We start from the raw sequence: 26,665 nt of genomic DNA on the forward strand, positions 1-26,665 counted from the left end.
AGTCTTTTTCGAAGCGTCCTCTGCTTCGGCATTAGTCCACAGTCCACACGGCTCTCCCCTCGCTCACTTTTTCTCTCTCTTCATCTCACCTTTCTTACCGCAGCTCGAAACCTTTCTTTACCGACGCCTGACACGCCCTAACTCAACCCCGACTACTTATTACGTCTTGCTTCTTTCTTCTCCGTCCGCTCTCTGACTTTAAAGCGAGGCAAGCCGGAGGACTCGCGCGCGTATAATCACGCGCGAATGAGAGAGGATGATTCGGCCCTGACCGGTTGAATTCCGTGAAATTACTGAAAATCGAGTCTGCTCGCCCTGGGTGAATGGGTGCAATCGCGGAAAAATGTCTAGTCACGTTTACGCGCGCACGTAACGAAGCGACAACGGAGGAGTAGGATGGGGTCGGTCGCCTCTTACGTACGTAGGAAAGGTGCCTCTGTGCCTAGGTTGCAGAGAAAGAAATCAAATTATCTGACAAAAAGCTCTTGCCGTCGCAACTAGCGTGATTGCATTTGATGCCCCGTGGAAGCTGTGCCGGACGATCGCTCCGAGATCGTTCGTAATCAGGGGATCGAAGCCGATGTAATTGCGAGGCCCGATCGAGCGAGAGCGTAAAATAGCGGGATAAATCAGGCACAAACGTTTTACCGAGCAGGAGAGCACCGACGCGGATATTGAATTCCTGCGCTTCCTCATTTTTTCCCCCCGTGAATTAAACGGAATCCCTGACAGATGGTAGCGCGAGACGCGATCTGCGTGCGTTGTTGATCGGTAATGCGCGCGTGCACGCATTCCTCTCTCGTGTGCTATTCATTAGATCTGAATATCGTATCTGTCCGGGGAAGAGCATTTCCGCGTTACCTACCCTTTTGTAATCGGAAGGCTGCAAGAAACAGCGTTGATATGCGAGTATTATGGAAATATTACCTACGTAAGAAATTTTGAAATATATTCTTCGTCGACTGTGTAAAGAGACAGAGTGACGAATAACTTCGTTACCCTCAACTCATTGAAAAAGTGAATTGAACCAATACTCACACTTTAATTGTATCGAGTATCTCAAACAGGTGTGAGTAATAATACGCGCGCCTGCACATTATTGAAAATGAGAATTATGCAAGGATCGCAATAGAGATAGTTGACTGTGATCTCAAAGCCGGTTTAATTGCGAGTAGCTAATTGAATCGTTAACGTAATCAAACAATTAACGTACGATCTTTTTCAGTCGCCACCGGCGAACAGCCGTAAAAGCATGAACATGGGAAATTCTCCACGGGTCTCAAAACGCATACATATTCACGAAACATTGCGCGATAACGTTACGCCATGTATTAGCGAGGGATCGTTAATTCCATATTTACTAATTACGTCAGTAGATCGGCGCAGCGACAATTTATATCACCTACAATTAACCGTGAATTATTCGGCCGCGAGTATAATCGGCTTTAGGCCGCGCTAAAATCGGCTATTACCGCGGAATGTTGCACGCCAGCGAAGTGACTAATTACTCACGCAGGGGAGCACACGCGGAAGGAGCTTAAATTCAACGACATTCAAGTTTCGATCGGCGCGGCTCGCGATATATATATATATATATATATATATATATATGTCTCGGCTGAAATCGCTCGAAATTTAATCGATACTGTGTGCGGCTGCTGAAAAGCACATTTGCTCTTTTAAAGTATTAATAGAAATTATCTCGTGCCTTTTTACGGCTTGTCGAGCGTTAATCGTAAAATCAGTCGGGGAATATTATTCCACGCACGCTGTAAAAACGAGCCTCGCCTCGCGTATGACGTGTGCCCCGAGAACGACTCGTGTCGACCGCGCCACTCGAGATTCCTGTCAAGAGACACGACATTCAAGCACCCGATCGGTTGTTCGCGCGCCGTTTAATGCAGGTGCACTGGGACCTGTCCGCGTCCGCGGTGACGAATTGCACCACTAAAGCTGACTATACCTGCACGATTCCACGCCATTTGCAGGCGGTAAGGGCACCATTGCAGCAGTCAGCGGCAATGCACGGATCCGGCACGAAGTTAGGCTAACAGACCGTACGAGACGTAGAACCGGCTGCCGAAGTGGCCGCGCGAGCGAGCACGGAGAGGCGGGAGAGGGAGGAGGGGGGAGGCCGGGGGAATAACGGAAGGGGGATGAGGACGATGGATGGGAGAGAACCGAGCGAGAGGAGAACAGGGCGTTGAGAGCGAGAGCGAGGGCAGGAGGATGGATAGGCAAGATTCGGAAGATTTCTGTTATTTGACGTAATGATCCTTGCGGAATGCGGCGAGCGCTACCACAAGGGGATATTTCTCTTCGCGCCGGGGTTTTACCTGCCTCCTCCTCCAGCACGGGTTCTCCGCCCGTTTTCTACGGACGTTATTCGGTTTCTTCATTGATTCAAGAGCCAGGACGAGTAGTCGGTGTGTTATTTCCGGGACGCTTCTTTCCGACTAATTGCGATTTAAATCACGAATGACGGATCAAACGATATATCAGGCTTGGAGCAATAAAGTTCTAACTGACCAGATTAAGAAACTTTTTATTCGCGCTGCTTCTAAGAGAGCTTTATTTCGAGGATGAACGCCGATGCTCTAGGAATATTACTGTCCGATAGAGCCGCGAAGTTGGAGAGAAAAGTGGTAGCGAATGCAAAAATTATGACACTTTAGAAACTGCTTGAAGTTATTTTTCTCGAGACTCGAGAACGTTGCAACTTAGTGGCCATTCCGCGCGCCGACGATAACGTTTCCGCGATAACGTTTCATGGCGAAAACCCGCGGACTTCCGTATAGACTGTGCATGCGTTTCGCAATCCCGAAGTCACGGTAAAGTACAGGGTGCTTGAGAAATTCAAAGCGAATGGAAATTCTTCGTTGAGCGAGGAACAGCGAGGCGTGAAACGGGGCGGCATCTGAAACACAATTCCTTCCGCGGACAGAGTAATCGGTTCGCAGATCTCGTTACGTAAAACGTATCATGATGCTAACAAATTTACGCGGACCTTTTCGTAACATTCGCGTACAACATTGGCCCGAGAGATTTCTGAATGAGGGACGCTGCAGCGTCCGCGAATTTTCTATACGGGAGGCAAAAGCACGCACCGTCTCGCTGCTAACGTACACTCTCTCCGATGCCGCTCGATAAAAATACTTCACGTAACCAAATTACCCACCACCCGACCTACCGTCGTTTCCCGATAAACGTGGAGAAACCCCAGTCGGAAATCTACCGCGGGCAAGTGGGAGAGCGAGGGAGAATGAAGGCGAGAGAGCGAAAAAGAGAGAGATGACGCTATACGGTTCTTCTCAATCGAGAAAAGTGCCTTTCGCGAGGATTTACAAAGAGCTAAGATAGCTTTTTACGTTCGAGAAAAGGCGGATAATATCGATATTCTCGGTACAGTCGAAATAATAACGAATAATTCTCTCTTGCGTTCGATAACGAAAGAAACGGGGAGGGATGTTCGCCGAAGCAAGGAAGAATCCTGCGGAAAGCAATTACTTCCTCGGATCCGTACGCGTATAGCTATACGGATAATATCCGTTACACCGTGAAACGCGAACAGAGCGAAAGTGTCCGTGGAAATTCGAAGTTTATCACTGGGGTTAGCGAGAGAACTCTACGGAGTGTGATTAATTCGTCAAAGTAATTTCACGTGGTAGATGTGCCCGAACGATAACCGCGGCAGACCCGACAATGCCGGGTGTCGGCGCGCCCCGGAAAGATCCACTGGGAATCATCTTTGCAGCACAAAGCGCCATTATCATATACGTGTTCGTGCGCGGCGGTGAAATTTCCTGGATCGCAACGCGCGATGCAACGCGAGGAAACATCGCGCGCGTGACGGCCTTGAGCGCGCGAAGCGAGGCAGATGTCATCTCCCGTGTCGACGCTCGGATGGGTTTAACTGTGTTCCGCGATCGTGCGAAGAAATTCCGCTGAATCAAAATGCACGGAAAAAGATATATGATATCCGCATTTATATTCACAATTCTATAAATTGTTACAGTCTCGTGATTTTATCTGTTGTATTTCTATTTTTATAAAATTTGACATTTTTCACGTAAAAAGGTCGTCCAGAAATATACGTGGACACAGTCGGAAAGGTCTTTTAAGAGATAAACTCTTTAAGAGATAAATCCACGTGTCCGACAACTGAAGGTTTTGAAAAGAGTAACGTGTACAAAGCTTTCGTAAAAATCGGAATTTTCGTGTGTTCGCATTTTTCAATGAATATCTTCGGACAACGTACATTCTGACATATGCTTGCTTATATTCCGCGTGGCACAAAGGTACCCCTCTACAATAAAATAGGATTAAATTAGAATCCGGAAAGGATTTCTCCATTATCTCCCGTTATTGCCAGCCATGCGTGGCTCGGCTTGGCGCATCGCGCTACTGGGTGTCAGGAAAGTTTCGTCGAGAGCGAACGGCGAGGCTTCACGAGGCAGGCGAGTAAGATACGAGAAGGTTAAGACCCGTCGTGCCTCACGAACCTGGCCCAATCACGCAAAGTGCCCTGCTTCCTTATCCCCCCAACGTTCGATGCATCACCCGTACGTACGCTTTAGCTCACGGAAGAACATTGCGCACACATGTATGCATACGCACACGCACGCGCTGGCGCGGAGCGGACGCCATCGTTCGCACATACGTAACTTTTGCAAATATGTGCACGCACACATACAATGAGTGCGGGATAAGCGGGCAGGCAGGCCGAGCAGGTATCTCGTTGCAGGCCTCCATTATCGAGCGAGAGGGAGCTCTCGAGGCGAGCGAATGAGCGAGAGAAGGTGACGACGGAGACTGGAAACCATTCTCTGTGTACCGGCACCATACCGACCCTTCGGCGAAGAATCAATGCGACCACCCTTCGCGACCCGCCAAAAATCCTCTCCTTGTTCCGCGCGGCTGACCCTCTTTCTTCTTACCCCCTGCTGCTCCTCGAAGATACCCCGGACCACGTGAAATATCGTAGCTATACGTGCGCGATGTGAAAAAGAGCTCGAAGAACCGCGCGGTTTACGTACCAACGAATTTCCATTCTGATTCCGCGAATCCAATTTACATCGTGGACCGCTCAAGTAGAAACAACCGGCGGGACAACAAAGCACCCGAGCCAGATATCGACCCTGCTGACGTCGCGGTCGATCGTTGTCTACCGGAAGAAGAGACGGAAGAAAGATCGCGAGTTACGCGACGCGAGTCTGCGTTAAACTACAATCGAAACTCCTAGTACCTCACTTGCGTACGATTCGAAACCGGTTACCTCGTGATTTGCAAATTCTATCGATGAGATAGGGCGTCCTTACGACGCGGTTATCTTAACGGTAAAAGATAAGACATTGTAACTAAAGATAACTGTGACTAAAAAGTAACAAAATAATGAGTTAATAATTATCAATAAACAATTAGCTCATAATTTGTACTCTAATTCTTATACTGTCTGCGGCGTAAATTGCTATGCACAACAGCTGATGTTTCATCATTAAATGAATTGTTAATGAACGAGAAAAGAAATCAGATTGAATAGCAAATTGATTTATTATCTAACCAACTATTAAAGTCAACACATAAATCAGCCAATAGCGCGAACTATTTTACTTAAAACGACCATCTGCGTGAAAAAATAATTCGTGTCGCCGATTTATTTCTCTACTGGGGATCACGTCAATCTGAATCGCGGTGCATGCGCGAAATATAGGTACACGGTACGGCAAAACTAGCGAATTTACAACATTGATAAGGCAATTCTTTCCGTGGCGCCAACCGCAGTAGCATATTTTACTAGAGCGGTCTAAAACGATGCGCTCATATATCCGAATACTTTCCGCAACATACTTTTCCCTGCATCGGCTAAATCTGTCCAAGCTGTGACAAGCTAATCTTTCAATCCCAAACCCCTAATAAACCCCTCCACCACCCCAACGTCAGAAAAGCGCTGGCTGAAACTAAAATCCGAATTTTTTGTCGCTCTTTTTTAAGCGCGAGCGGCAAATAAAAAATGTATATATGACACGAATCTATAAAATAAATCTTTAAAAGTAAAAAAATTGCGGTTGGCTAGTTTCAAACATCTCATAATTAAATCCCTATATGAATGCACCACAAAGGAACCACGCACAATTGAAATATTAATTAAGCAATTTTAACGTAGTTAACTTCGTATTCATGCGTAAAGGTGCCCCCGACTGCGAGCGTTCAAATAAATTCAGAATAGAGCCACTTTTTATTACAGTTAAATATGAAAACTGATTTGTTTCGTGTTATACTTTGCAATCTTTTCATTCTCATTTTTGCAAAGCATTCCCATTATCTCTTGCAAGAATATCCTTCACTAAATATGATAATATTCTTTCGTATTTTAATTTGTAACTTTTTTCTTTCTCTCATTTAATATACTTCTATAATTTATTTATTAAAGATGGCGAATCTATCTTACTTTTGCCAGATTTTCTCGATTCTCGATTATCTGATGGTTCCGAATTATTAAGCCAAAGCTGTTGTTGGCATCTGTGACAATAACGAAAAACGCCGCAAGGCGAGGCAAACTATCCGAATAACGGGGATAATCACACGTGCAGAAATAATTTGTATCGGCGGTAAAACGCGTTCGGTAAAAATCGGAAACGATTCCGACAGGACCGTACCGCGACGCGTACAAACCCGACAATGTATCGGTCGCGAGTAAACCCGGCGCCGCGGCGCCAGGAATCCGAAATCAGACGGAACGCACGATCGAAACCTACGTGACTGCAATGTACAAGATCGGGCCGGGTCCTGCGTTATCCGCGGCACAATCGAACCGTACGGAAAATGCCACGAGGGATCCGCCAAACGCGTTTCTGTAAATTTTCTGTAAATAGTCGCTCTTCCGCGCAGCGTCACAAAAAGTGTGTCGCAAGAGGAGGAAGAGACAGGCGTACATATGGTTAATGGATACAATCCTAAGCGACATTTCAATTAGGATCGTTTAAATCTCTTTACACAAATATACACGAGTAAACGTCGCTAATGTGTCGTATTAGTGTGTCAGAGAAAACGATATTTAATTTAACAAGCAAGTTGCATGTCTCTTTTTTTTTTTAGATAAAAAAGGAACGCGCAAAGTCAATGTGGAATAGCGAAGGAACGAGCTATAAACGGCCGCGTGTTATTCTCCGCATGGTCGAACGTATGCAAAGTGCTTGAGCCGAGGCTTCCAAAGGCAAGCCACGAATTTCGGTAGTTGATCTCCGGCAGAATAGCACGAAGAGAGGCGGAAAGAGAAAAGCAAGATACATACAGTTGTGCGCGAGTTTCGTACCTGGTGCAGGTATCTTTGCCCGTTTCTACGCGTTGCATGTTTTCGAGAAATGATATGTAAATAACCGAGAAACAGAAGATACGGAAACCTCGTTTGCATCTATATTGATAATCCGTATTTACATTCTAGTTTGAATAACTGAATTATTTTATCTGCGTGACTAGTAATAATACTAATAATAAATACTCGATTCGCTCCAAATACTTTTGATCGAAGCGTATTGCTTCCGGTAATGTTCTTTTAATGATAAGAATATGAACGATAAGACCCAAAGATCCTTATTATTCGAGACAAATAACTCAAAGACGAAATCGATGTCATATTAATCTCGCTGATAAGAGACCGAAAGAGAGGAGGAGAGGGAAGAAGAAAGGCAGAGTATGCAAAAGCCGGTGATCGCTATATCATTTGCGGAATTCAAAGAAAGCGCTTCCGATAAGATGGAAAAGAGGCAGAACCACTTAGAAGAGGCCTTTCAGCCTTTGTTTATTGGTTCGTTGACCGAGACAAACGTTGATCATGCCCGGAAGTCCCGGTATGGGTCCACGGCAGGAGGACCTCTCAGCCGGGCGGATGTCGTTAGATGTTAAATGACGCTGAAAATACCGGGAGCATCTTGGCTACTTCAAAGACGGTTACTCGACGAGGAAGTAAATCTTGGTGAGGCGAATACAGTCCAGAGATGCCACGGCGGAGGCTCTTCCGTTTACCGACGCATCCCGCTTCTACCTTTCTGACGTGGGCGGACGGGCCATCAATAAACATTTCCCATTGATATGCAAATCTCAATGAGAGCACCTTCTCTCGAGAACCAAGTAACGACCCCTAAAACCAATCCCTTTCCACTGTCCCCGCGGTCTCGGTCAGACCGACCCATAATCGACATGCCTGGCTGATATTCACTTGGGCTCGGTTTATGATCCGCCATGAATTAGAAATTTATCAGCGGGCACAAATTCGGGCGCGATATTAGACGTCATTTCATATCGATAAATTATGCGTCATTCTTGGATACTTAACAAGGTATAATAACATTCGTAAATTACACGGCGCGTTTCTTCCTACTCGGCGAAATGCGTCAGAAATCTTTGAATCTCACCTGCTATTATAATGCTATTATAATAACGGTATTATATCAGTAAGGACAACAATAAGCTTTTGCCGCTCCGTTTCATTATATTGACTTCGAGATTTGTCTGAATATGAAAAATAGTAGCAGAAATAATCACAAGCATTTAACGCATATGGCGAGATTAAGTAATCAAGATAGCTTCTATGCGTCGATATAGACAGAATTCCGAGATAAATAGAGGCGATATAGATGGCAAGTTCAGTGTACAAAGATTAAGGACAGGTACCCGCGGCATTCTATTAAGTCCCATTCCAACTGCTCCAACTGTTCGCCTCTGTGTGTTCTCTGGTAGTCGGCCGGCGCAGAAGCTTTCTTAAACTTAGATTACTATGTACTTCGGCGTGAAGTTCATAAACCTTAGCGCCTGTAATCCAACAGCCTCGACGGCAGTCGCGACTGTATTCCGGAATTGGAGAGACCCCGACGCCGGCAATCAGCGTGACAAAGTTGAAAAGGATCATCTCATCAGGAGAAGTATTATCGGCCTTGTAATCAACCAGTTCGACAAGTTCCTATGACTTTTTACATTTTCTCTTCTCTCGCCGTGGCTAATATTGTAACTTTGGTCTTCTTCACCGGAATGACGCAGAACTGAACGAGAGAGAGAGAGAGAGAGTCAGTACAAGATTTCTCACGAAAACGATGATTAGGAGCCATTCCGCGCCAAAATTAAAATCTTGCTACAGCGATATTGTATAATGTCGATCAAAGCTGACAATATTTACTCGCGCCTAAAACGATGAAATGAGCGAGCGCATCGTTTTTCATGCCTCTGTGCAAACATCAGGTCACCGTACGATATCACTGTAGCGTGACATCGCCGCCGGGCATTCCCGGACGAACCGGAAGCCGCTCCCGGAAATACGCGTCAAGGACGCTCTTATCGTGCATCCCGATGTTGGCATTAAGCGTTAAGTAGGGGCAGGCGGCAGGTGCGCGAGGGTGAGGGGTAGGATGCGAGTCACAGGGAAACCGAGGCGAGAGGCACCTTCCTCACCTGTCGCGCGCGCGGCTTTCTAACGAATATGTACCCTCCGCCAATTTTCGTCCGTTTCCCTCGTGCCGTCGGCGTCGTCGAGATGAGGCAAACGCCGCGAGTAGTCGAGCACAATGAGTTACCCGGAGCTGCACTCCGGCCACAAATACGCTGAATATGCATGAGAGGGCTCTACATCCCATCCCGCCCTGTTCCCGCTACCGGTACGTACTCGAATTAGATTTCGTAGGTTCTTCGAGTCTTGCTTGCAGCCACTTCTCGCAGATACTCCTCGCAGATACTCCAAGGCGTCTCTCAAGTTTCCTCTCGCGCCCCTCTATCCTTGACTTTCTTTCTTTGCTACACTTTCGCATACTCTTTCTCCCTCTCTCTATCTTTCAAAGACTACCGTTCGTCAAGCTTCGATGTTGCCTTTCCATACATTCAAACGTATGGACGAACTGTCGATCAATTACTAGGAAAATTGAGGTACGTAACGTGATTGGATAGAATCAACGATGCAAATAGCGTCGGCTGTTTCGAAATAATTGCGCATCGTCAACCGCGGTACTTGTAATCGCATATATAAACAAATACGTGATTAACTTAAAAAAAATTTCGCTTTTCCATTTTATTACTGACTTTTATAATTTTGCGCTTATTTCTGATTTTTCGGGCCAGAATAATTTAAAACTTTTATTTCCCTTCCAGTGATGACATAATTTTTCATACAGTTTTATATTTTCCAGGAAGCGAGAGAAAAAGAATCTTTTTTATCCCTTTAAACTGCAAATATGAGAGAGTCATCGCAGAATTCGCGAACGCGATTACTATTCTGAAACGCACGTGAGAACGCCACGCTGAGCGCTCGCATAAGATACGATGTAATCTCTTGCTATTTCCTTTTGCACACTAACGATACATTTTATAAAAAAAAACATGGGTTTCGTCCAAGAGCTCGGTTTTAATGAAAATATTCCAGTATTTAAAATGGTGCATTATATAGACAGTTTGGCATATTATGCGATGCTCTTAAAATAATAAAATATGTTAAAGGCCAGATATATTTTACAAATTGCATGCATTAAGTTGCGCAAGATGTATAGAAATCTAAAATATCCCCGATAATTCAAGTCCACTTCATAAATAGTATTCGCGAATTTCTTATAACATACACTGCAAATCTAAGTGTGTTATTTTTACACGCATAAACGTCTAAAAATAACACATTAGACAGAAGCTCTTTTTACGTGTTAAATTACGTCATTTAGCACGTTTAATCATATTAAAATAAAAGTTAATACGTTCGATCGTGTTAAATGGCGTGATTTAAAACAGCAAGAAATGTGTAAGAAGAGCTTCGGCTAAAATAACACACGTGGATTTGCAGTGTAGCAACATAATAAAAAAACCGTTTAAGTAGAAGTTCATTTCATTCATATTGATAGATTTACGAAACCCAATTCGTGGTATTCGTTTAATTATAGTATTGAAAGCTACGGAACAATCTTCTCAGCGATTGTGTCCATTAGTATTAGCAAAGTAATTTCACCAAAACGAGTTCGTATCCCGGTAATGCATCCTATTTCAAAAGACGCTAAAGATAAGGGCAGAACAAAAGAAATTTGCCTACAATGGTGCAAAGAGGAACGTGAGGACGTGTGAAATAAAACTCGGGACACATCTATTGCAAACGAAAAAACATCAAAATTAGTAAGTAAACAAATATTGTATGTAATTATATGGATATTTAATTAAACATCTTTTGCAGGAAATGGTTCTAGCATATTGATTAAAAATAAGAGATATAATCCTTGAAATATAAATATAAATATAACGGCTGATCGTTTTAATTTGACTTTAAATAGTTGTATTTTATCAGTTGTGGTGAAAAAATGTAATCGGTGAAACAGCTTTTATACGTATGTATATAAAATGCATATATTTTTCATGCTTAAAAATGGCCATTCAGCTGGTCCTTTCTTGCTTCCCCGGCGTCCTCGTCCAGCATCCGTCAGGATACTTTTTTTCATGTCGGAAAACCCGAAAAAATATTTTTTATACGACCTATCCTTTACACTTTACACGGACGCAAACGAGCCGTTATATAACCGGATTTATATACGTGGCAGAACCGAAATGATATACGGTCGCATGGGCAGGAAAGATTTCCGCCCTCTCGCGTTTGAATCCCTTCTTGCTCTGACATGCGGCAAAAAAAAAATATCCGACCCGTTGCACCGCTGTTTCGTGCGTTATGCCGCACGTTGGTTTTACTCTCTAATGGGATCAACATACATTGCGAGGTAGGAGGACGGGAATTGCGATGCAATTACCCCTTGGCCAAGAAGCTCAACGACGAGCGTTAAAATTCTACGATTTGTTCCAGCAATGAAAAAATCAGAATTCGCGAACGGCCGGCGAATACCGCAAGAATATACACCGTTCAACCCTAGATGTTAACTTGTCAGTTTGATTGCGATAAGTTTAATTTCCAATCTGACGGGCGTATGAATCGCACATTGGAATGCATGATAAAATCCTCGTAGCACGCGATTAAAATTCCAAACTGGAAAGTCCCCGTTGCTTTTGTGCAGCAACATATAGTATGAGTTATTGGAACAGTAATATAAGTCAGAGATACAAAGGGATTTGCGCAGAGTTACCCGATATTTGTAATCCCCCGCGATCTGATTTCGCGAATGCCTCGGAAAATCTGAGCCCTTTACCAAAGTCTATTTCCTGCATGGTCTACAGATCGAGCGTCTATTGGCCTCATACATAGGCTACATATCGTAAAGCCCCTAACATAAACGTAAATATTTACATAGAAAGAGGGCTGTGGCGGAAGTATATACCCGCGCGCTACGGCGGAAGATTTTCGTCTCTCTTACGCGCGAATTCTCCGTAACGCCACTTCACGTTCGCGATCGGGAAGAAACGGGACTCCATTTTTATCGGATTATCTCCCTCGTGCATTTGTATCAAAGTAATTTTTGCAATTTCCTTGATTATTCCTTGCCGTTTAATGATGTACGATTTTTCAGGGAGAGAGAATATATTCCTCTCCGGATTGAGCTACATCGAACGAAACTGGAGTTCGTTGAACCGGCGAGGAAGAAAGCGTGCAAAGCTCTCGCGATTCGTGACGTTGCATCGTCCCAGGGTGAAATGGGCGACGTGTCGTCGTGCTCTCGTTGCTCCGAAGTCTCATTGTAAGACAAATTACGCATTCGCGTGTCACATTAACGCTCGCTCGCGTTTGTTGTACCGTACATATTAGCAGCGTCGCAATAAACAGAACGAAGTCTAAAAAATAACGAATAAATTTCCACGACGGACGTAAGAAATCTCATTAAAAATGGAGAATCGATTAAAATCGAAAAATATTCGCGAGGAGTAACAGGAGTAAAGTCCCCTTAAACTCGTAAAACATCTCTGTTCCATAATATTCAAGTTATAACGGCAAAAATCAACATTGTGGAAACGGAAGCGCACAATATTTGTCTAACAATCGCGGTAATTCCGCGATATTTTGCGTTTGAGGACACGGTCGCGATAACAACATTCCTGAAATGCATATCGCGAGAGTTATCGGAATTAGACACCCGCGATATTGATCACGCTTCTTTCTGGCCCGTGACGTAAACATTTTTCTATTTCGATACCGTGGCGAAAAATATCGCGAGCGGACGCGTAAACCGAACGCCCGCGCCGTGCGGGAATTTACGACGGTGATAACACCGAGGTACGACTATCAATCGTCCGTTGCATTCCCGCCGACCCTTGACAGTCTCGGCAATTTTTATCCCGCGTCTATCTTCGCGGTCTATCGGCGAACGTACTTTTCCATACGCTTTCGTCGCCGCGCGAAACAGACGCTCCGGCGCTTTCTTCCAAAAATTCGCGTCGCGTATATTTTTGACCCGCTTGACGATCTGACTCCGGTGAGATATACCCGGGAAAAATAAAATCGCACGACCGCAAACGTCACTTCACCCGAAATATCGACAGCGCTCAATTTCGGAGCACGGCGGCGTCGCGCGTCGGCGTCGTACAGAAATCTTCCGGCGACGATAAATGTTCCCTTTGAAGACACGGAGATCTCGGGAATTAAAACACCTGACACTTCGCACGCGCTATTTATTTTAAATGAGAATGCAGCGAGTTTATACAAGGCAGAGATATATTCCGTTCCGACTCGGGAACGCGTATTTTCCCTATGCGTGAGAAACGCGTGTCGAAAGCTACTGCTTCAATATTGACAATGCTGATGTTCCGCGGAGTCTTTGACATGTCGCGCATTCAGTTCTTCTCGTTATATCAGCAAGAAAATGAACCCACTTTATATTCCTTTGCTTTTTTTCCTTTAATTGTGCTATTGTATTCGACTACTCGGTACTCTTATATATATATAATATTCATAAATTATAATTTCAGATTCGTTCTAATGCTTTCTTTCTTATAATCTCACATTTTTCACGCTTTTTTTTATGTTAAAAATGCGATAAAACGGCATAAAGAACGCGAGTACAAGTACGAGCCATGAAAATTAATTGCAGCAGAGATTACAAGAAAGTTTGCACATATATTTTATCAAGCCTGATATCGATCGACATGCGCACGAAGAAATTATAATTTTCCGACGATAATAAAAAGAGGCTAATGAGACGGTGTAACGGAAAGAACGGCAAAAGGGTTAAAACACAATTCATCGAATATAATTAACGCAACAATTAACGCGTCAAGTATTATATTGCGTTCACATGCGGCGCGCTGCTCCATTTTGCTAATCGCGCGCCCTTAAACGAGCGATACCACCTGGTGCACTCTGGTAATCGCCTTGAAATCCAAAATCTGTATGTCGGTAAACTATGTTTCATAAACGATAAATCAAAACGCGATATAAAGCGTCGAGGATCTTATTGCACTGCACGTTCAAAACACGTAGCGTAGCTGTAGGTAGATCTTTCGTTTCATCCCGCGCGCTCTCGCATAACAAACTCGTCGATTTATATTACGAAGAGCAAACAATTCGTGGCTATGATAGCGCGAAATAAGACACGAGTAAATGTGTGTAACAAAACTCACTGGAAGTTGTCCGCTCATTCGGTCCCCGGGCTCTCGCGCGAGCAGGGCAGGGCAGGCCGTTGAAAAATCCTCAAAAATCAACAAAAGGACACTGGGCAAAAACGAGGATCCACGGAAACACAAAGAGTTCGCTCCGCTCACAAAACGCAAACTCAACCGCACGTAAAACGGCGTTCACCGGGTGGGACGGGACGCGAGGCGCAGCGAGCAAGGAAGGAAGGAAAGAAGGAAGGAATGCGGTGTGACGCGCGTGACAGCCGCGAGGAAAGCAACTCGCGCTTAAACGGCGAGCCGTCTTCTGCCGTTCTTCTGCCGCGCTCGCGACGAGGCCGATCGGAGCGTCGACCGACACGACGCTTTTATCTCTTGAAAAATTCGTAAAAGCGTCGAATGGAGAACGACCGGGAGGACGAGGGTGGGAAAACAGTGAGGAAAAGAGAGACAGAGGGAGGAAGAGAAAGGGGGGAGAGAGAGAGAGAGAGAGACAGAGAGAGAGGAGAGAGGACGGTGAAGCTTGCACGCGGCCCGCGTACGAGGGAGCTTCGAAAGTACCGACGCGACGGACGAAGCACTTTCCCGTACGAGGCTCTGCCGGGTACTGGGGGTAGCGCGAGGTCGCGCTATCGAACGCACCTCCGCAGTCCGCTCCGCCGCGGCCGGCTCCGCGCGCCGGCCAGTTGACGCTACCGGCGCGCACGGCGCGGCGCCGCGCGTCCAATCGCCGCCGTTTGCGCCTAGCAGAGTCCGTCGCGTCGCGTCGTCCTGAAATCGCGCCGCTCCGCTCCGCGCGCGTTAGATATCCGTTAATTGTTTTTAATTTTCGGATTGAGACACAACCCACAGGAGGAGGAAGGATAAATATTTTTCCTTCCTGCGGTACCTATCTCCCGTATTTTTCTCAGGCAAATTGACAAACATTCAGCAACAATTTCAATCTCGAATTAATTCGTTATAAAGTGCACCCCCTGCAGCGCGCACAACCGCAACAACATTTTTAATTAATTACAGCGTTTCCATTAACCGCCATCGCGTCGCCAAAGTAAACAAAATGTTATACGGTACGGTATGGGCGAAGACACCGCCGGTAAAATTACAGAATTTATTCAATTTTTTAAATCAAATTCGCGTCTCTACCACTTGCCGCGGTAGCAAGAATTTAATTAACACGAGAACCGCGGCCGGCGTCGCGGTTTATTACTCTTTTTATTTTACACATATAATCCGAGATGTATTTTTGTTCGTTACCCTCATTGATCGTTCCGTTTGTTGTCATCGATTTATTTACGATCTGGGCAGAATTCGACAACAAGGATTCGCGTATACGCGATAGCGGACATACTGACGGATACGTAATGTTATCCCACGAGCAATATCCAAGATGAGATTGCTCTAACGCGTATTAACGCTTCTAATTTATGCGGGTCCATTGGCCGTGCGAGATCGCTCAAACCACACTCGGCCATCCTGGACGGCTAGGCTGGACGTAGTATCGCGGTCGGCCTCTCCGCGCAAACAGTTCAGCGCGTCGCTATGATCACGTTGATCAAGAGGTTCAAAGGGATAGGGAAACACCTAGAAACCCTCAACTAGTGTCTACGGTATTGTCTCGGGAGCGTGATTAATACATAACAGATTCATTGTCATTAAGTACGGAACAGATGCGCGCACATTTTTTCCATGTAACACAATTTCGTACGATTTCACGTGATCTTCAGAGCGCGATGATATTAAATGTTTAAAATTAATATGCAGCCTAGATTTATGTGCTAAAATTAAAAGAGTTATCTTTTACGTGCGAGAGGGGAGCAATTTGTAGCGATAATGCTGCGAATGTGTCGAATACCTTGTTCGGAGAAACAATGCGGAGTAACCTGTATATTTATTGGCCCCTGGGTAGATATTGACTATGATGCTGTTTTCGCGATGGAACATACCGCGCTAAATAACGTCTGCGCAAACAAGTTGGCAGATGAGTCCTCTTCACCATCCAATATACGCACTATGTTGTCATAACGTTATTGCAAAATTGGATATTTTCTTGGAAAATCACAAGCCTCTCTATACTAATTTTAATTATCTATTTTCCAAATAACGTCTGCGCGTCACGAAATTTATAATATTCTGATAAAAAAAATTTCTAATACCTGACACATAGAAACAAAATATTTTATTCGTTTTAAAACTTTATTCGTTTCACTCCACCAAAAAATGGCTGCGATAAAAATGAGATACGATAATATATGAAATTAGGATTAATTGCCTTGACGGCGTTCCTCGATCCGCATTGAAATTGCGATTATCCGGCGGCACAAAGGGACATGTTAGACGTGTTTAACCAGAACCCCCTCGAGCGATGCGCGAAACACCCCCTACACCGTTATCCTCAGGAAGCAATTAATCCTCGTGGAACGTTTGATCCAAGGGGCAGGTAAAAGAGTAAGCTTAGAGTGTAACCCTCTCGCCGGGGCGAGGATATTGTGCTCTAATTAGACGAAAGAATTTCATTCCTCGATCCAATTTCCGTGCGGCGCGAACGAGCCGCTCTTGAATAATCGTTAGCAGAACTTTCGCGCTTTGCCGGATTACCATACTTTCCAGCAATAAGAGAACGGTACCTTCGTCTTCGGGGCTCTCTCGCCGCTTTATACCTCACGGAGAATCTCATTTTTCTCGACGAAACGACCATAAACGCTTCTCTATAATCATGCTAATCGCGCGTAGGCGTCATTCGAGCGCGTTGCATTTACCCCCGCGAATAAAGTGCGCGTCGAGTGCGCGACGCAACACAGAAATTATGACTCTTTGAAAATGAGATACTGAGAAATAAATGGCAAGAGCTAAAAATAAATACAACGGAAAGATGTAAGCTCGCGTAAGTTCTTTTCAAACGCTATTAGGAACATTTGTTTCTTACGGTGATAGATACAAAGTATCTATTCTTGCATTTTATTTTGGAAAAGCGATATTTCGTATAGGTACAAGCAATCCTGTCAAAAGCATTAGATGTACGCGATATCAAAGTCACGAAATGACTCGTCTATGCAAATATGAAATAGTTAAAGAGAAAGAGAATAATGTTATCTGCCGATGGATATCATATTCACGGTTCATCTTTATGAGAATAACACTCAGCTCAAAAAAACAATCTTTAATTGATAGTCTTCAAACGTTAGTCTTCATGTTGAAGAGCCTCATATTAATATATTTATGCCATTATTCTTGCTTGACACAGTTGACATTCTTGTCGACATCTACTTATGCTTATCACGATATTTTTGATCTCGTTCAGTTCACGAGATTTAAATCTAAGGCTTTGTTATAATCGGAAATTCGTGCAACGCCGCGTTCTCTATCTCACGAGACGTTCCCTAGCGATCGCAGACCACAATCTCGCGAATTAAAGCAATTAAAACCTGATTAAAGGCCGACCATCCAGTCCCTCTCGAGTTTCACCGCCGACCGTCGGTGTCGGGAAGAAAAAGAGAACCGCACGTCTCGTTTGATTCGCAGAAAGCGATCCGTCTTCATTACTAGCCACCACATCGTATATCCTGACAGCGATAATGGCAACGGAAATGCGCGAGCGGTCCAATCGCTTATGAAAATCGCAGATAATAGCTTCTCCAGCGCGTTCAGTAACTTTATCCTCGTTACCTTCTATCATTTAGTTCTCGCTGAATTATCATAACAATGCGCGTATAATATCACACCGTTCGCAGATGTGATATACATTTCGTTGTATTTTGCCACGTATCGCGAATCTAATTTATTTCGAGATACTGCCGATTCATATCGCCGGCCCGATGAATTTGATGCGGAGAAGAAAGGAAGTAGCAAGCCGCGATCTCGGAGCTACTCTCTTGTACTGCCCTCCCGCTTTTCTTCTCCGGGGAGAATTGAAAGTGACTCCAACAGGCAGTATACGGGGGTTTAAAAAGGATTAATCCTCATCTTTAATCTTTCTCCGCGCTATGTCAATAATCATCTTCCAGAGGTTAATCCCGTTTCTTTTCGCCTAAGGTTACTTTAATCGAAAACGAGAGCGCGAGTGTGTTGATCAGTGCGTCTTGAATGAACTCGAGAGATATCAAGCGAGCCCGGGCCGATTACAAATTCAAACGACTATCAAAGACCGGCGCAATAATCTCCGATATCTGAACGAGCTTCTCCCCCTCCCCCTACCCTCTTGTTATCATGATGGAAACGTCGATATTCGCGCACCTGCCGCGTATAATCTCTGTCAAATCCGCTTCATCCATTTGAGCGAAATGTAATCACGTCTGAACAGTTTCGGTGTGTAACAATCGATCGATCGTACACGAACGAAAAGATTTGCGGTCGGTCGTTGGTCACTGTTACAGTTCGCGTCGCGATGCCCGCAATTCAGTTTCTAATTAGCGTGCGCATACAACATTAAGTGCGCGCGTTCACTCGATAACGGAGAGCGCAATCGGCCAAATAACTTTGGCCGCGATAATGCAGATATATCGCAATCAATGCAATATTGAAGAGTGCCACTGTGAGGATATCCACTCCGTCACAAAATTGTCGTAATGATGCGCGCGCCATTCGCGGCACCGCATAAAACCGCGTAACATCGAGCGTCAATATCGAAAGATTGACTGCTATCAATCTACCTCGGGAGATCGAGTTTTCGAGACACGATACTTACAACTTTATTAGAAAATCGAAGAGCGCTCCTAGAGCAATCGCTCACACGCGATCGTTACTTTTCGTGAGGCAGCCCTTTAACGAGAGTTAATGACGCGACGAAAGGGGACATAAATAAATGATCGAGCGGACGAATTGTCGAGGGGTCCGTTGTCGAGGAAAGACGAATTCTGTCGCGCTTCGCAGTCAAACTATGAATCAACGTGCGCGCCACGCCTTCGTTTCATTCACGAGATCCGACGAGACCGAGAGAGCGCGAGACCATCGTGGGTATGCGAGCGAGAGACGAATGGAGCGACAGAGAGAGGATTGAGGGATATAGAAAGACAGACGCGGGAGGGAAGAAGGAGAAAGCGGATTGGGGAAGAGTGAAAGGGAGAAACGAGACTGCCAGGGGCAGAGATTGCGGTGTCCGTTTTGGCCTTTATTAATGCCAGAGTCACTGCGGCGACGCTGCGTTAAGAGTGTCCGCTCGAGTGTCAAGCACTCAACGGAACAAGACCGAATGAGAAACAGGCAAATGAAAGCGAAAGGAAGGCAGGGCAGGAGATCCACGATAAATCCAAATCGGCGTTTTTTGATCGACCGAGTCTCTTTATATCGCGCGCGATTAGGACAAAAGAAAGAGAAAGAACGTGCGGAGCCAATCTATGGCGATCTACTCGAACGGATCGACGCGGCAAATTCGCGCGGGGCGAAGCTGTCATTCGTACGTAATTAACTGTCCCGTCGAGCTTGGCCGCGATTCAAATTGAATTGACTATCGTTATGCGTCGGGGTCGGGGAGAGGACGGGTGTGGCGGTGATGGTGCGGTGGCGGTGATGGTACGGTGCAGCCGATTTCATTTGATTTCCGACCGGATCGGCCCGGAGAACCGAAGGCGTGACTGAAAAATATCCCACGGTAATTACGGCCGGCTTTTGTAATTATACACTCCGAAAATGTCCGGTAGAAATTTATATCGTATATCGGCGCATACGGCGCATGAAAGCCGCGTCCCGCCATTGTTTCCACCTGCGATTCTGCACGCGATCATTTCATTTATTTACGCATAATCAACGCGCGTCCGACGCTGATTCCAATAAAGAATGAACGAATTTTACACGATACCTTTCGCGCCACGTCTATCAATAATTTTTGCGATACGACGCATACAGCTCTCGGCTTAATTACGATCATCACTTTTAGAGCTGACAACGAGACTTCCATCAGAAAGTATGAAAAGCGAGATGAAAAGCTATTAAAAAGCGGTAATGAGTTTTTAGTGTGTGCAATATACAATTGAATACCTCCTGTGTAAAAAGCTTTCTACGCGAAAAGCAATAAGATATACATAGCAGCTAATGGACTAATAAATAGTAATATAATCATTAATGGTATAAATCACCCCGACAACGTCCGTAATTTTTAAAATATTTCCCGCGATATTGGAACGGCGGGTCGTTAACTGCGAGCTACTTAAGCAGCAGCGACACGCGATATTATGCGCGTAATAACCCGTGAATACCGTGCTTGGTAACTCGAAATCGAAAACTTAGCCGCAACTTTAAAGAAACAAGAGACGCTCGCGCGTGTGCGAGCGAGCGAGCGAAGAGCGCGGCGCCGGTAACGGAACGATTTGCGAAATGAAATCACAAACTTCTGCCGCGTGTGCACAACGACAGTGCATTGTCCCGTTTATAATGGCAATTTACCTGCCGTAACGAACAACGCCAAGTTTCGTCGGCCGAGGTTCATCTTCGACGCGAGGCATGTTCTTTATTCATTCAACCCCTACGCCTCTAATCGCTAAACGTATTCGCTACAACGTGCCATTATTTGCCATTCCACGTCAGCTTTCTCCGTTCAGCTGACACCCTTTTTCGCGTCTTCGTCATCTGGCGTCTAAAACTGTTTCGCAATCATAAACTATTTCGCGTGTGTCCCAGTTGCGGGCCGTCTTTGAATTAATCCCGATTCGAAAGAAACTGTAAATGGATTATCTCGGACCTCGGAACGGCGCGATTCTCGAGAGAGCGACGCAACTTTTTAACGCGACTAATCTCGATTCGTTTCCCCGGATACTTCACGACGTAATTCGCGAGATGAAAAAGCCGATACGGTAGAAACTCTGTAATTTCAATCTCCGTTGTTGGAGCCGCTTGTTGTTCTCAACCTGTTCGGCGAACGCGCAGCCGGGAAAAGGTGTCTCTCTCTCTCTCTCTCTCTCTCTCTCTCTCTCTCTCTCTCTCTCTCTCTCTCTCGTCGAGACTCCACATTGATCGTAGGCGGGAACTGCAGCTAAAGTAATTTCGACGGGCTTGAATCTCATGTGCCATGCACGAGTACAGGAAAATGATCTTGCTGTTATCTCTCGATGATCGTTCAACTGCGACATCGAATCCGCAAGTAATGTCGTCGGGCGCGCGCTACAACGCTTTGTGGGACAGATGGCATTTCAAAGTTGGTCCCAACTGCGACTCACCACTCATCTATACGCCCCGTTCTTCGCAACTGCGGTTCGTACGACTTCGATCGAAGGCAAACTCGGAACTGGATTAGGAATCCCGCGAATAGTTACCATAACTGATAGACACACGGCCCAAAATTATCCATTCGTATGATACGCGAAATGCATTATGACGCATGCATATTTACCTGTATCCTGATGCAGGAGAGGGCCTCGTTAATTTCGCTCGATAGCGACGTAATCAGTCAATCGCTTGGATCTATTAAATTCACCATAGCGTGCATTTCCGGATTAACATTGACACCGTTTCTCTTTACGAGCAAATATCTCACGGTAACGCCGATTCTGATAGCCGAAGTGATAAATCACAAATTTACGGATCTATCTGCAATTAATCTGCTTTTTAAATGCTGTTTTGGCGGAAATAAATGAAAATTGTGAACGCGACTGAAACGGCATTTCGCGGATCGGACCTTCAATCCTATCGCATATTGCATTTTGCGCGAGATAAGCTATCGTACCAACCGCGCTCGTTTCATTTAAAATCACCTAGTTTTATACGATCCGACTGGTCCCTCCGATCCCGCGAAAAACAGAAAAAAAAATAGATTTGTTACACCAACTACGTAAATAATGACGTATTCGAGCTCGCGTATCTTCGCAGCCAGAGCGCAACGTTCGCGGGTTTATTGTTGTTACGCAAACAACCGGAACTCCGGGCGGCCCGGATGTGTGTTTATCGTCAGATTAGCGATCCCATTGCCCAAGCTTTTCTGCTTCGAGGCATCGAGGGGGTATGCGGACGAGGCTGCCGCTGCGCTACGTTTCGTTCACGCGCTTACGAATCATTCACGGTAAAATCGAACAGAGCGAATGAAAAGGCCCAGGGAGAATACGTACTAATTAACGAGGCATTTCGCCAACAGCGTCAAAAGGGAATTTGATTTAGAGGCAAATCCACCGCGCCGCTGACCGCATAATATCTCTCGCATAAGTGAATCTGATCAATTAAATCTACTGAATGCAGATACAAATCCTGCCTATCTCTAACGGCATTCGTACAATCTATCCATGATCATAGTTAATCTCCGTCACATAAACAAGATTTTGGAAACGCAGTTGAGCCCCTTTCAAAGCATGATTTTCTCCAATCTATCAATCTGTGGAACATATTTGCAATATAATCTAGAAGCAATACTAATAGCAGCTGCGTCCAATTATTCTTTATATAGAAGGCTATAAACAGCCTAGTTGCATTTCAGCACGAATCTAGAGAACACTTTATTCCGTGTTACAATTGATATTTTTATATTGATATTTTTATATTACTGAGAAATTATTATTTTGCGCATTTTGAACGGATTCGAATTATAATTTGCAAATAAATTAACACCTGTAATAACATATATCGTAAAAATGGCGATGACTTTCTCAGATATCAAATCGGTAGCGCCCCAAAAAACGTGTCTTGCACAAATGTATCACGACTGTGTATATAGCCGAGAGATAGATCTTTCTCCGCTTGTGTCTGGTAACTGAAGTATAGCATTATCGCACGTAAAAATCTAGGCTACCACTACTACAAAGCATCCCGTACGATACAAACGTGGCGCCTGCGAGAGATTCATAGATCCACGTACGTTCGCGTGCGTCAACGTGAGTGGTATATTAGGATAAGCGCGTATCTCTAAACGCGGAAGTTTAGGTACATCGTTGCGCATGACGTCAAAGTCAACTCGAAATTTCACGGATCCTGCTCTAATCTAATGGTTACGGATTGGGTTTACGATGCGGGGAAGATCGACGACGGGATAAGGTTAGCAGCGTCATAACACGCGCGCGTAACTAGACGAAAATCCTGACTTCGTATAATGCAATTAACTGCGACGGCATGCGTGGATTCATATTACGATGCGGTTTATCCGATGATCCCGTTTAGCGCGTCGCTAACTTTATAACGTTAATTTTAATCGAGGTTCGCCGTTAATGCATTTATCTCATTTAATTCAAGCATTTACACGGTATGAATGGAAATAAACAGAGCTAATCGGTTGCTACGTATTTCGCGCGGTCCCGATGAAAGGCGCAGTAAGGCTTCGTCTTCGCCAACCTGGATAGAAGCGAGCGCGAAGTGATAGGCAAAGTGGAAGAGCGCATAAATAGATAATGGATCTAAATAAAGTGGAGAATATTTCACACTAGTTGAACTCGCGAGGGATGCACCGGCGGGTCTAATGGCAGCGGGTCATGTTTACGATCCGGGCACGAATCGAGAAGCCGTTTCGCGGTCGCGCAGCGCCGACTCTTTTATGAAACTTAATTTTCTGGATAATTTTACCATTTGTTACCGCCTTTCCTCTTACGCGTTACAGTCATAATTTACAGTCGTCGTGCAGCCGAGCGTTAATGGAAATTTTAGGTACCGTCTCCTCTCTATCTTCCGCTCTTCCTTCCACTTCTCTCTCTCTTTTTTTTTTCGTCGTCGCAGATTTAAGAGGAACGTTTAACGTTTTACATGGTCTGAAACTTCGGGAGAGGCGCATTAAAAGCGTGCCAGAAAGTACGTAAATATCCAGTCGAAATTTACATAATTTATCGCGATCTCTCCCCCTTCAGGTAGGAGCGGCTTATACCCTATTCGCGTTTTATTTCGCCGTAACAAGTGGCAAGAATAGAAACGGTAAGTCCAGTTCCCTCAATGTGCTGTACAACGAGAGGTATTCTCTTCTTGTACGGTCCCTGTTATTTACAGGAATATTGAGAAACGCCGTGTACTTAGTACCGTCGGGAAGCGACGTTTGCCTTGCAAGAATAAGCAAACAAGCAGTACTCAAACCCCGGCGTCTGCTGTAACAATCTCGAAACAGCTCCGTAATAGAAAACCGGCGATGTTGCAGCAGGTAAAGCTCTCTAAAAATGCTTTGCGAGAGCGAGAGCAAGAAAAAGAGAGAGAAAGAAAGAGAAAGTTACGTAGCTCAACCGGAAGTATAGCCACAGAGGATCTCGGACAGAATCGGAGCGAAGGGATTTGAAATCAGACTTTGTTTGCATCATCCAAGCGCACCTGTGCCACGACAACGTCGAGCTCTGTTCTTCGACGAAAATGCTCGAGGTTGCTAATCTTTAACGAAACGTTAAGACGGCGGAATCAATAATCGATTAATCCAATCGGTCTTCGAAATGTTCAATCATCTAACACGCGTATCGCGCGCCTCGTCCGAGAGCGGATAAATAAACGCGGTCTGGCCATTAATCTTCCTTAACTACTACCGAAAGTTTCTCGCTGGGCTTGTACGAGAGAACGCGCGAGAGTGTTAAAATAACAATCTGTACGTCGCCTAGCATCTTGCGTCGACGTTCGCCGGAGATGATCAATAGTTGGCGAGCGCTGGCTGCATTTCCCGGCATTGCACGTAATCCAATCTAATAGCGGCGCTGAAATCAAGATCGATTTCTAGAGAGCCGTGGCCGATCGCGACGACGACGACGCCAACGCTTTGAGAACCGGGAACGCAGAAACGCGCTTGTGTCCGGCAGAACGACGGAAACCGTGGTAACGCTCGGGGGAAATAGTTCCGGCCTGCCGGGCTATGCCGAAGTTACGCCGAGATTCCCGAGCTGCAGTAATGCAGTTTAGTAGTTGTACAGTTGTAACGAGGGTCCCATTGCCCGCGCGCTGTTCGCCGACGTATCGTACGTGCTATAGCGATCGTTATACGGTGTCGTACAGCCGTATGGGTCGTATGACCGTATATAGCCCCCCCGGTCGTATTCGGGGTCCACATGTCGTATTTGTACTACAAATCCCAGTAACCGCAAATCTCACGTCCACAAGCGCGTAGCGAGCTCTAATCACGGGCAAACGACGGCTGCCTTGAACTGCGCTGATACTTCCTGCGACGACGGTGGTAAAACGCCCGTGATTAGCCTCTCCGAGCGCTTCTCCGCTGCCGGCTCGACTTCCTCTGCTGAGCTGCCGGGTTCCGGAGCACGGATCACGCCCGCGGATCATTCTCAGAATAATATTATGAGAGCGGTCGAATCTTGGGTTTCTACAACATGTCAGTAGTATGTAGAATAATGCTTGAAAGTGATGGAACCGTGTCAGATATTATTCAGAGAATCACATGTGATTCTTTAATAAATACGACGTGGTATTCGTTTACTGGCATATTTGTAAATATAACTGGTACATTCTCTCAAAACATTTCCAGCGTTGCTACGATATACCGTATGTCGAATGTCTACGATGAAATATTTTACTGTCGTTAGTGCGCCAACGAAGCGCTTCTACGTCAAACAAAGCTACCCAATAATTTTACAAATTCGCTGCATTCCTGAGAACCACGAGCGGCGAAACTCGCGTCGCGGTTTTCTATCTACCTGCGTGCATCGCATCGATGTAACGTTATTGTTGCGACGTGCACGTCACCGCGGCTCGATGACAACGCCAATATTATTGCAAGAAAGCATCGCGACGATGCTTTTTATTTCGTTCGCGGCCGACGACAGCTCGATAATGCGACTCGGACCCACCGAAGGCGCGAACTGTCGAGTCGCGCGAAATTAGGGGCCCATAAATACGAATCAGCGGCCGCTCGAATGCTGCTCTATGGTATGTATACACATCCGATCGAGCGGAACTTTGAACTCAGACTCTGCGTACATCGCAGTCTGTCTACGGTGGGAGCAATTCGGCGGACAGCGAAGACAGGCGAATGATCGATGGGATCAGTAAGGCAACCATTGTGACAGTCGTTCCGAGGGACCGCGCTCGTTAATGTTTCTTTTTGTTTCTGCGACGGACACGCGTTGCATCACGAATCGAGAAGAAACTCGTAAATCAGTTAGCAAAGTTGCTTGTGATTCAATTATCGAGTTTTAATAATAATTATGTGGATGATTCTCCAATTAACAAAAGAGCTTAATGGATTGAATAGGAAGTAAACTACATCAAAGAACTTATAATTTTCCCTTATAATTTATGTAAAGATTAGAAAGAGAACAGCATTAGTTGTAGAAGAATAAAAGAA

General features: G+C 45.2%; 1 protein-coding gene across 7 annotated transcripts in view; it reads right to left on the minus strand.

Moving 5' to 3' along the window:
• The window catches only part of LOC139772932 (protein turtle), a 270,010-nt gene that overhangs the window by 222,343 nt on the left and 21,002 nt on the right, over positions 1-26,665 (minus strand). Inside the window, exon 1 of one of the 7 annotated variants that reach the window (XM_071706992.1) lies at positions 14,512-15,114. The exons of the other annotated variants lie outside the window; for them this stretch is intronic. The gene's annotated coding sequence lies outside the window, so the exon portion shown is untranslated. Of the gene's footprint in view, positions 1-14,511; positions 15,115-26,665 lie in introns of those variants that run through there. 7 annotated transcript variants of the gene reach the window in all.

Source organism: Temnothorax nylanderi, unplaced genomic scaffold, assembly GCF_030848795.1.
Source record: "Temnothorax nylanderi isolate EJ_2023f unplaced genomic scaffold, tnyl_v1.0 TNYL_tig0055_pilon, whole genome shotgun sequence".
In the NCBI taxonomy this organism is placed as follows: domain Eukaryota; kingdom Metazoa; phylum Arthropoda; class Insecta; order Hymenoptera; family Formicidae; genus Temnothorax; species Temnothorax nylanderi.